Source organism: Daucus carota, chromosome 1 (genome assembly GCF_001625215.2).
Source record: "Daucus carota subsp. sativus chromosome 1, DH1 v3.0, whole genome shotgun sequence".
Lineage (NCBI taxonomy): Eukaryota > Viridiplantae > Streptophyta > Magnoliopsida > Apiales > Apiaceae > Daucus > Daucus carota.
This window is the reverse complement of record NC_030381.2, coordinates 4,734,472-4,747,287: the sequence shown is the minus strand read 5'-3', so window position 1 is coordinate 4,747,287 and position 12,816 is coordinate 4,734,472. Positions and strand designations below refer to the sequence as shown.

Below are 12,816 nucleotides of genomic sequence, written 5' to 3'. Positions count from 1 at the left end.
ATATATATATATATATATATAGAGTGAGGTTCCAGAGAAAACCCTCTTATCAAGAAAACTGAGGAACCCTCTTAGATACCGTTGATCCACAATAGATAATTATTTATAAATATTATATTTTATTAATGGCAAACTTGTAATAGTTTCAATTTATATGTATCATTGTTAGGGGGTAAATTGATATTAAAATGGTAACAGCTGTACTACTACTAATTGCAATCAATCACGATTTAATGCAAATCAAATCAATAACCTATAACTTATTTAGAATTCATATACACTTTATATACACACAGAATTCATATGCACGCATGTAGCAGATTCTGACAAACCACTGCGTCTTTCTCATCTTTCTTCAACAGTGATACTTACTAAACACAGATGCTGCAAATTTAACCAAGAACTCTAACGACTCAAGATTCTTGTTGGTGATGTATTTTACATACTCCAAATTCTTAATGGTGTTGGTAATGAGAATTTTGTATTCTTTTCATCTGGATTCTATAGGGTGTAGTTTTAAGAATCTTAGTCACCAAAGATATCACTATTAAGAATCCATAGTCAATGAATTATCATGTTCATAATCCTTTTTTACAGGTTTTTTGAGTCAAAATTGATAAGAATTCGTAGATTTCGCCAACCATGGAGAGTGCCTTCTAGTGTGTACTTAGACATGGAGAGAGTGCAGATTCTTAAAAAATTTGGAGAATTCAATAATCCGCGAAACTTAAGCAACTCGGAACTTTATATGGGCTCTAAAAGCTTTAGCAAAGACGAAATTCTTGGCAGTGGAGGTTTTGGAAGGATTTATAGAGCTGTTTTATCTAGTTATGGATCCGTTGTCGCGGTTAAGTATTTAGCTGAGAAGAGTGATCGGTTTGAGAAGACTTTTGCTGCGGAGTTGCTGGCCATGGCTCATCTTAGGCATCAAAATTTTGTTATCCTAAGAGGGTGGTGCCTTTATGATGATCAGCTATTTTTAATTTATGACTACATGTAATAGTAGCTTTGATCACCATTCTTTTTAAGGCCAAAAGGTCCGTGGTTCTTGATTGGGGTCAGAGAGTGAAAATAGTCAATGGTTTAGCAGCTGCATTGTTTTATCTCCAAGAACAATTGGAGACTCAGGTCATACACAAGGATGTGAAGACCAGTAATGTGATGCTGGATTATGAACTTGACGTGAGGCTGGGTGATTTTGGATTCTTAATAGTGATATCTTTGTCTTCAATTAGTAATATCGGGTAATTTAAGCAGACAATTTGACGAGTTGTGTCAGACAAGCAAAAATATTCACATGGAGGTTCTTAAAAAAGGAAGGCGCAAATAGAATTCAGTTTTTGATTTTATCGTAATAGATGTCGTTTGCTTGAAGATTGGTGATCAAAATGCTTGCAAATGAACATTCTGTGTAAATTTAAAATTCTGCTGAGTGTTCTGCTCAGTGTTCCATCAGATATAATCCTATTAGGATTCCAGATTCTGCTCAGTGTTCTATCAGATATAATCCTATTAGGATTCCAGATTCTCAGAGGAATTCAATCAAGGTATTGGTTGATGCGGTCATCTTTCAAGAACATAATGCATTTGCGCCGGGTATCTTAGCTAGAAACTCAGACAGAGAGGTGATCTTTGCACGCACTGTTAGGCATTGGGGTATGGTTGGTCCAGATATGACTGAAGCCATGATAATCAAGGAGGCTTTAAGTTGGTGTAAGGAGACTAATACAACTGACCAGGAGGTCATGATTGAATCCGATTGCCTGGTGATAGTCCTGGCAATACGAAGCAGTGTTCCAATGTTCTGGTTGGCAGGTTGGCAATTGGCATGCCCTTAGTTTAGCTAGAGCTTGGTATTCGTCACTATTCCTGTTCAGATCCGTGGTGTTTGGTAGAGTTGATGTACCTGAGAAAGTTGTCAATTGTATTATGAACGATTCTCTTTGAGTTAAACAAAAAAAGAAGATCTAGTTTGTCCACTTTCTCTTATAGCTTTTTAGGAAATAATTTTAAATAATTTAATATAAATTCTACATTTCTATTAATATTTTAAATATAGTTAAATAAATTTTATTTAAGAATTTAAAATTTTGTATTAACATGTATTTTATTTAGATTCTATTCGATGATCTTTATTTAGCTATACACTTGGAGAGAATCTATTATTAAAATATTAATAAATTGAGTAAAATCTTAGATTGAGATAAATAACTAATTATTTGTCGAATTTTAATTTATATGAAGTTGTTTTATTTGTCATACCAAGTAGACATTCCCACAAAGACAATTAAAGAATTATTAATAGAAAGCTTATTAGAATTTTATAGTTGAGAATCTTAAAAAAAATAATTAAAAGAATAATAATATTATAGAATAGATTTAAAAATATTTTTAAGAATCTCAATTTCTATCATATATTATATAATTTAAATAAATATTGAGATTCCAGTAAGTGTTAACTTATATATAATAATATCTGTATTTTATTAACTAATTTAAATAAAATATTGAGATTCTAGTAAGTGTTCACTTATATATTGAGATTCTAGTAAGTGTTCACTTATATATATTATATAATTTAAATAAATATTGAGATTCTAATAAGTGTTCACTTATATATTGAGATTCTAGTAAATGTTCACTTATATATTACATAATTTAAATAAATATTTGAGATTCTAGTAAGTGTTCACTTATATAATATCTGTGTTTTATTAACTAATTTAAGTGTTCACGAATTTAAATATTGAGATTTTTCATACCGAAATCAATAAATTTTATTGCATATTTACTGAAAAAAGAAAGATTTCATTATATGTGATTACTCCCTTTTAATTACTGTTTACTATCATTGTTCTAAGCATTTTAATATAAATTTTACATTCTATTGTAATTTAAATATAGTTGAATAATTTTTATTCCGAAAATTTAAATTCTTTCTATTGACATGTATTTTATTAAAATTCTATTCAATATTCTTTATTTTACTATATACTTGAGAGAATCTTATTGTTAAAATTTTATTGAACTGAATAAAAATTTAAATTGAGATAAATAACTAATTTTTGTTAGAAGCTTAAATTAAATACTTTTTATTTGTCCTACCAAATAGACATTCATAAAAAAATAATCAAAGAATTCCTAATAGAAAACCAGTTAGAATTTAAAATTGAGAATCCTAAAGAAATAATTAAAAGAATCTTCATATTATAAAATATATTTAAAATATTTTTAAGAATCTCAAATTCTATCATATATTACGACATGATAGTTTATTATTTTTAAAAATATAATCTATTATTCTATATTCTCTATAGTATATAATACTATCGTGTTTTAATAACTAATTAAATTTGTTAAGTGTTTTTCTAGGTGATTTTGTAAGAAAAATTTCTTAAATGCTCCTTGTCTACATAAAATATTTTATAAAATCTTAATTAGATTTTGCATATCAAAAACAATAAATTTTATTGCATATTTATTGGAAAAAAAAGACTTCGTTATATGTAATTACTCCCTTTCATTATTTTTTATTCGGGAAAATTTAAATTCTTTCTATTGACATGTATTTTATTAAGATTCTATTCAGTGATCTTTATTTAGAGAATCTTATTTTTAAAGTTAACTTAGAGGAATCTTATTTTTAAGGTTAATATTAATCAAAATTTTATTAGTTCTAAATAACAACACTTTGGGGAACAATTTAAATAATCTTATATTCAATTAGAATTTAATGAATATTTTAAATTCAAGTAATTAAATATTAAAAAACTTTAATGATCAGATTCCATAATTTGAATGAAATAAGAAAAAATATATTTGTTAAAAAAGATTATATAATAAAATATTGAGAAATTTCGAACTTGTTCATTAAAATTATCGAGAATCTTTAAGATTCTTTAAAATTCTACAAGGTGCTCTTCAAAATAAAATAGTTAAAAATTTAAAAATTTTATTTAAATAATACTCGAAAGAATTTCTGGATTCTATTAGGTGATTTTTAAAAGTAATAAGTAATATAGTAATTACATATTAAAAAATAAGTTATTTTATTACAAAATTAGTATTCAATTATACTGGGAGTTGTAGATTCTGTTATGTGTTTTTGCCTAATATACTCAAAATATTATTAATGATAGTCCGAATATAAATATTTTTATTATATTAGATTTACTATTAATTAGTACTCAATTATACTTGGAGTTGTAGATTCTGTTATGTGTTTTTGCCTAATATACTCAAAATATTATTAATGATATTTTTATTAATATAATATTTTTTTACTTATATTTTTAGATTCTACTATGTATTTTGAGTTCTACCAAAACAAATAATCAAAACTTAAAAGAGAAATAAAATTAGTTACTTAATTGCGAACTTATCCATGTATTTTTACAAATATATTTTTTTAATTCAATATAATTTATAATAATAAATTTCAATAATCATCCCAATTATCATATTCCCTTAAATATTTTAATATGACTTATTACATTATTTAATATTCAACGAAGTGTTCTAATGTAAAGATCTATTTCAGTATTCTAGTATTCTAGTATTTCGTATTTTATATAAAGATTCATTTCGGTATTCTCGTATTCTTTTATAAGATTGAATTTTAAACATTTTTCATTGGTGTTTATAGTTTCACTTACCTTATATTAGATTCATTTAAGTATTCTCGTGTAAGATTAATTTTTTTCGTAAATTCTATTATATATATTTATAATATAAGATTTAATTTTTTTATTTTTTTAGAATACAAAGCATGTTACTTATTCAAAATAAAGATTCTTTTGAGATTTTTATTTGATTTTTAAAACACAAAACGCGTTAAGTAATTTGTTCCGGCTGCTTATGGGTTCAGTACACTTTTTTTGACATCAAAGTCTTTTAATTTTTTTTTTTTGAACGGAAGTCTTTTAATTTTTAATACACTGATCACACATAACAAAAACGGAATCGTTGTAGACTTATATAAATAAGGAAATTAATAATGCAATTTTGAATTTTAAAATCTATAAAATGGAATGCATAAATCAGGGATCCGATTGCTGCCTGGAAGATAAGATGTACATGCATTAATGTACCCCAACAATGCAAATTCCAGACATGTCCTTGTGCTTTTTTTAAAATTAAAAAGTGTAAATTGCTTGACCGTTGGATTGTTGATAAGATCAACGGTGATGGGGTGGGTTTCTCGGTTTTCTTCATAAGCTGGGTTTTCTTAGGATCTTCCTCCTATATATATATATATATATATTTAGGCACTTGTTCAAATACAAACCATACTTAGCATAAAAACCTAAAAACTAGTTTCAAAATGATCAAATTTCTCCTCAAACTTTTAAAAACTAACAATTACCCCCCCTACTTTTGCCATCAATGTTCCAAAACTTACACTTTCTACCCACCTGCCACGTCAGCATTGGGGCCAGGCTGCCACGTCAGCTGACGGCAGGTCTGCTGCCACGTCAGCAGTGGGTCCCCCCAGAAAATTAAAAAAATAAAAAAAAATGGAGTTCGGTTAGCAATTATGGAGTGCTCATAGCAAAAATGGGAGTGTACTTAGTGGTTTTTAGGTTTTTATGCTAACTTGGTTTGTAGTGGAATAAGCCCCTATATATATATAGGGATAGGATCAAATAAAAACTTTTTTAAGTTACAAACTTACAAACTTTTTTTTATTCTCCCATCGTGTTAATCCTTAATTAGTTATATAAAGTATCCATGTTGAAAATTCTTCAAAAAACATCACAATTTTTAAAAATAACGCATAAATAAATCGCGTTTTCAACACATTTATAACTCGGATTCAACATCGGGTGTTGAACACTAATTATCATTGTGTTGAATATATCTAAAAAGATGTTTAAACTATACCTCTAGGGTTTGGGTAGGGTCTAGAAACATAAATATTAGTTATAAAACATGTTTACCTTAGTTCTTACATTTCAAAATTGGTTTACGTACTTCTCCACCACTATTTTAATCGATGTTCAACAAAATATGTTAAAAAAATGTTGAACTCAAGTTATATATGTGTTGAACAAAAAAAGTTTGTAAGTTTGTAAGTTTGTACCAGAACCCTCCCCTATATATATATAAATGTATGAATTTCTCGTTATATACTACATATGCATAATTTTTTTGATGCTCCTGAAGATAGTGGTGCCCTGAACGATCGTTTTGGTCGTCTTTACCGAAGGGCCGGCTCTGTACTCATCATCTCGTTTTGCTCCCGCATTATCTTGTGCTTGTAATAATCTTATTTAGTCTGACCATTATGCCCCTCCTGCGATATTTTCGATAAAACAGAATCCCCAACACGTGGCGTATTTGTGACGGCAAGTCACCATGTACGTGTAGCTTGCTGGGGCGTCCAAGCTCTGTTCAGTTCTACTCAGCCTCCATTCAATTTTATATTCTATTTTCGCCGTATGGTACATATTTTAATATAAATAATAATTTTATAATTTATTCTTAAAATTATAAAAATAAGTATAGAATTACGTTTTACGAAAATATTAAAATATACTCATCATCCCTTGATGTATACATGAGGACGAAGAAATTATGTGTTTTTTCTTATTTATGATCGACTATATTCTTATAAAGTACTTGAATTTACTGTTAATTAACGGATATTATTGCACAATAAATTGGAAGAAGCATCTCAGAAATCTCTCGAAAATTCTGTAAATTGTGTAAATTGTGGTCTTGTTAACTTAAAACAAACAAATCTTTACGATTCTGGAAGGTGTCTTCTTGGTACAAATCAACAATGCATGTTTTCTGAGGGGTGGAATCGTTTGTGAGGGGGAATGTCCTAGATATCCGCATCAAATATCAAAATTTTCAAACAAAATTACCAGTTGTATAAATATCTAAAAACAAGTTGGTCAAAGTTAAAATACGCAAATGGAAGAGATATCTTAAGATCTGGTTCAGACATCATAAAAATCAAAATTATATGGAGAAAAAAATATTGAAAGTAATTCATTTCTGAATTTATTAAATATTCTGAACATGATGAACCGAGAAATCACAAATATTTAATAGATTCAAAGATGAATTAGTTTATCAGCAAGAAGATTTTTCTTTAAAAGTTACAATATAAGGGGGAAAATGAAATTTTTAGACAAACTAGAAAATGATTGAATAATATATTTTTGATTTTCATTCTTTCTTTTTGTTTTCTTTAAAAAAGATAACTGAAATTTTAAATCATTTTTTTTAAAGGATTAATCAATTTTTTATTCATCAGGTTTCATATTTCCAGCCTGCTCTTCTTAGAGCATCTCCAACCATAGAGTACCCTTAGCTAAAATATGAGTTGTCATACCATAATTAAAAATTATAGCCAACATCGTCAAAAAAGTACACTCCAACCACGCCCACCTGTTGTCTATAATTTTAGCCAACCTCCTATGGATGGCTAAATTTGTCGAACCTCTACAGGTCTGTAAGAAAATCTGTAGCAAGATTGCACATCATTTATTACCATATTGAACTGATATATTCTATTTTAACAATTTGAAATATTAATAACATACTACTTTTAAATTATAGCCAACCAAGATAGCCAATACCATTGAAGCAAAATGTGTTACAGGTTCAGCAAATTTTACATAAAATCTTACAGGTCCAATTTAGCCAACGGTTATAGCCAACGCCGTTGGAGATGCTCTTACTCACGTATATTCTTCCTTCATACTTATATTTTTTTGAGTTAAATGCAAACTGTGTATTTAAAGTACACATCATGTGCACTTTGTGTACCTTGTGTACCTGAAGTCTCTCTATATTATAAATCCTGTTGCGTTTTTTGCTACTAAAAGACTAAAGTGTCCCTCTACATTTTCCGTATTCACATCCATATGCCACTCTTTCCGCTTCAACTTTATACACTCAATCCATTTCATCCGTTGATTTCAAAAGCAGAGCCGCGTGTCACCTCTTCCACTCCTCTCTTTCGTTTCTTGATTTTATTTCAAATTTGAATCTCGCTGTGTGTATCTGTCTCTATCTCTCCTTCTTACTCTCATATGTTTCTCTCTCATATTTTAACATATAGCCATTGATGATTGATTGTTCTTGCAGAAGCTTGATTCTAGGGTATTTTGAGGAGTATAGATTTATGATTTAGCTGTTTGACTGACGATTCTCTCTGTTGTGTGCCCCTTTTTTCTAGGATTTCAAGCGCTGCTTCGCCGCTGGGAAATCAATTATCCTATTAAATCTATCTTTCTCGCCGGAGCTGGTAATCTCTCTAACCTCTCTTCGTTTTTTAATTCAATTTACTTTAATTACGTTTAATTAGGGTCCTATAGTTGTTTTTTACTGTCGGATCTAATGCTCTTTTGATCCGATTTGTGCTTTTCATTATTAGACGAGGTGGTAAATACAGCTTTATTATGTGCTTTTCGATGAATATAATCAAAAGGCTGTGTTATAATTGATCAACTGTTCTTTAGTGGTTTGAATCGTGTAGTTGGATCTGTAATTTGTTTTGTATATTTGTTGGATTTGACTGACAATGAGAGCATTGTAAAGTTGTATGATTCCGTGTCTTTTTGGAGCAGCTTGTGTGATTGTGTTTGTTTATATTAGCAAATATTGAAGCAAGGTCATTCTTGCAACTCTGTTCAATCTGCAGTGTCCTGCATATTTAGACAAAAAGCAAAGCACAAGCCAAATTCTTTATTCTTAGTAGGATAATTATAGGAACATTCATCAGCATTTTCTATGTTAAAAGTAATCATTGAGCTAATAAGATTATACCATTTGTCGGACATCGTTTAATAATATTATCAAATGTAAGAGTATTCTAAGTAATTAATATATTTTGGATCAAAAATTGCCTCTAATTTTGATAATACTAATGGCAGCCGTTGTGAGGGCATCAATTTAATTCAAATGTGTATATGTGCTGCAGTAAAGTGTTGTTTTTATATATTTTTTGTATCGACTGTTCTTTAGTGGTTTGAATTGTGTAGTTGGAGCTGTAATTTGTTTTGTATATTTGTTGGATTTGACTGACAATGAGAGCATATGTAAAGTTGTATGATTCCGTGTCTTTTTGGAGCAGGTTGTGTGATTGTGTATGTTTATACTAGCAAATATTGAAGCAAGGTCATTCTTGCAACTCTGTTCAATCTGCAGTGTCCTGCATATTTAGACAAAAAGCAAAGCACAAGCCAAATTCTTTATTCTTAGTAGGATAATTATAGGAACATTCATCAGCATTTTCTATGTTAAAAGTAATCATTGAGCTAATAAGATTATACCATTTGTCGGACATCGTTTAATAATATTATCAAATGTAAGAGTATTCTAAGTAATTAATATATTTTGGATCAAAAATTGCCTCTAATTTTGATAATACTAATGGCAGCCGTTGTGGGGGCATCAATTTAATTCAAATGTGTATATGTGCTGCAGTAAAGTGTTGTTTTTATATATCTTTTGTATCGACTGTTCTTTAGTGGTTTGAATTGTGTAGTTGGAGCTGTAATTTGTTTTGTATATTTGTTGGATTTGACTGACAATGAGAGCATATGTAAAGTTGTATGATTCCGTGTCTTTTTGGAGCAGGTTGTGTGATTGTGTATGTTTATACTAGCAAATATTGAAGCAAGGCTGGGTGACCTGGGTCCATGTGATCCTAGAACACCATAATTGTGCAAACCTGCCTCTTCGTACTAGCACACACTCTCCAACATGAACTGGTATCTCTCTCATTTTTTATGTGTTTTTAACAATCTCTTTAGATATTGTTCAATCTAACAATCTCTTTAGACATTTATTGTTGTTGTCTTAATTTTTTTTGTATTTGTAGCTCATCTTCTACCCATCCAGAAGGTTTCTCTCTGCCCCTCATAATCCTATATAAGCACGTCTTTTTGAACCTATTTTTGTTTTTCATTACTGTATATTGGAACCTCATGTTCTGTAGATACTATATATTACTTTTTCGTTCTATGTTTCATTAAGCAGTTAACTTTTTGAATACTGTATTGAATTGCCTACCGACTTCATCCCCAGTGTTCTGTTATTCTAGCTGAAGATGTTCCAAAATACACAGAACGAACTGGAAAAAGACATAAGAGCATGGAAGAGTCATAGCCAGTGTTATGAAAAGCGCAAATCGGCTCTAGGCGGTGAAAGGACCTTCTAGCGCTTAAGCGGTAAAGCGGACGCTTAAGCGGATTAATAAAATATAATTAAATATTTAATTTTAATATTAATATATTCAAAAATAATGTTATATTGTGGTAAGAATTTAAATTTTTAAAAATATATATATATTAATTCTTTAATATAATTATAGTTATATTATATAAAAAAATATTTTAAAACTGAAAAATTAGCAAGTCAAAATCATTTTGACCGCTTAAGTACCGCTTAATCCGCTCAACGACCGCTTAATCCGCTTAATAGTCCGCTTAATTTTCAAAAACGCTTAAGAACCCGCTTAATACAAAATCGAGGCGTTTTAGGGCCGATTCCGCTTAGGCGGCCGCTTAAGCGGCCGCTTAATGCGCTTTTTAAAACACTGGTCATAGCTTGCTCATGCCAAATAGATTTGACTTTCGCGGTTGAGAGCACATTCACAAAAAAAGGATGTTTCCAACTACTTTAGGTGAGGAGGAATCCCCCTTGCCCCCATTACTTGCTAATTGTTTGAATATGTCGGGTAAAAACCTTGGTATCTCTGTTTGTGAAATTCCGCCTAGCAACTCTGGGCCTGTCCAGGATGTCAGGATCTCTTTCCAGCAAAAGAGAATGCTTGGCTTTGTGACTTCCGTTTTTGCTGAGACAGTAAAGCAAATCTGGCCAAAAGGAATCCTCATTTTGTGTGGGGTGCCCATGTTCTGGTGAAGCCTTGGAGAAATTAAGGCCTTTTGAGAGGTACATTGTGAGTGTGTGACTCTGTCACTAAAATTTTGGTGACAGAGTAAAGCACTGAATTATGCTCAATGAGCCGCACACTTTTGTAACACAAGAGTATGATGTTGGCCTCCTTCTTCACTTATTCTGCAGGGCTGAAAACTCTGCGACAGAACCTTAAATAGTTGGTCACAATGATCTTCTTACTCATGCAACTGCCATGGATATTTACAGAAAAAAATACAAGGTAGACAATACATCTTCTTGCTCATGCAACTGCCATAGATTATATGCTGAATAACAAGGGTCTTTTGTAATTTAACAAAAAAAATTTTGTTTGTTTTGTGATTGTTTTTGGTTGTATGTGATTTTTGGGTTTTTGTGATTTCAGTATTGTTAGTTAATAATAGAGGTTGAGTGATTGATTGGCCTTGTGGGTTTGCTAAATTTGTTTACTTGGCACGTAAAGATTGGATTTTTTGAATTTGTTTTTCCTGGTATGCCTATCAAGATCAAAATTTACGGTAAAAATATTTTTTGCAATTCTTGGAACCCAATTAATTAGTGATAGAATGAGATACTTCTTACATGGATGTCCTATGGTGCATTTTCGCTGGAAGTACAACGAGTTGGCTTGAAAAGTTTCAGTTATGTCTCCCTAAAATGATAATCCACTTTCTATAGCAGAACGTAGTTCGTTGTTTATTAGAATCAAGCTCCACTCTGCAAATTATTACAATTATGCTTCCACATGTCAAGAAATTCTTACAATTATGTGAATCCATTAGTTCTCATGATATTAAGAAAATTCTCAATCTAGGAGTTTGTGTTTTGCATGATTTACAGAGAAGTGCGGCGAAAAGGTCGCTGAGTATATTTGAAGTGGCTATGGAAAAGGTATAAGTTATTTTTTACTGAAGAATTGGAGGTTTTTGTTCTTGACGATTTAATTATTGTATTCGGATTTCTTGACCAGCAACATGATTCAAGGCTCGAAATTCAACCTGTACTTGACGACGTTTGGAACGTAGATGATAGATCAACAGGTAAAGAAGGTGTTTTTCTCTGTATCCTATGTTGTTGCTATATTTCTATATACTGACTTCTTGATTTATATGTGTATAAACTCTGAATCTTTTTTATTTGGCCTTGAAGGTTTGCTTTTTTAACTTTACATTTGTTGCTCTGTTCTGTAACAGGAGTGTCATAATAATGTTATAGGACTGAAAAATGCCTCCATTCTAGATATATAATTTTGAAAAATGTCTCCATATGGACGAATTGAAATCTTATGGGAGTGTCTTGGATTTGCTTTTTGTATTTTCAGTTATTTGATTAACATGAAATATATCAAGCTTGCTTATTAGATGTTAAAATTTGTAATTTTTACAGGTTTTGAGCTTTTATAGATCAAAAGTGAATTGAAGGGCTCATTACGAAAGAAGAAGCAGAAGCTTCACTCGAAGATAATGGAAGGTTTCAGGACACGGGGACATTTGTACTGCGATTCCCTACATGAAGGAGCTGGCCCCATCCAGATGCCGGCAGTCTTTTAGTCACTTATAACGGTTGTGATTATTCACCACAAATTTCTGCGATTTGATCTATAGATTTGTGTCTCTTCTTTCTAATAAAACAGAGCATATCTGAAACTGATGCGAGAATATCCACTTTCTAATCTTCGGTTGTCATTTGCAAAGTGTGGATGTTCAGTGTTCACACAGTGTAGCCATGTTGATACTCGATAATTTCAACAAATTCACAATCATTGATAGGTAGCAAACAAGTCAAGTGTGTATTCCTGGACTTCTCTTCTCATCTCCGGATTACAAAAGCCCATTAACAATAAAGCTGCTCTCCAATTTACTGGCAAAAAAAAAGGTGTTTGACCTAGACTGAGTTAATTTTTAGGATTAAACTGTC

The 12,816-nt window shown here is 30.5% G+C and overlaps 1 long non-coding RNA gene across 7 annotated transcripts; it reads left to right on the top strand.

Annotated features, from left to right (window-relative positions):
* The first annotated feature begins 7,878 nt into the window (after positions 1–7,878).
* Positions 7,879–12,612, top strand: LOC108214975 (uncharacterized). Of its 7 annotated transcripts, none has more exons than XR_010290847.1 (7): positions 7,879–8,011; positions 8,195–8,263; positions 9,598–10,914; positions 11,047–11,140; positions 11,740–11,790; positions 11,870–11,939; positions 12,286–12,612. It is a non-coding gene; the product is annotated as an uncharacterized LOC108214975 (long non-coding RNA). The 7 variants fall into 7 exon arrangements; XR_010290851.1 differs by having other exon boundaries at positions 7,922–8,263; positions 9,598–9,864; positions 10,064–10,914; XR_010290850.1 differs by having other exon boundaries at positions 7,922–8,263; positions 9,598–9,864; positions 10,048–10,914.
* Positions 12,613–12,816: the final 204 nt, after the last annotated feature.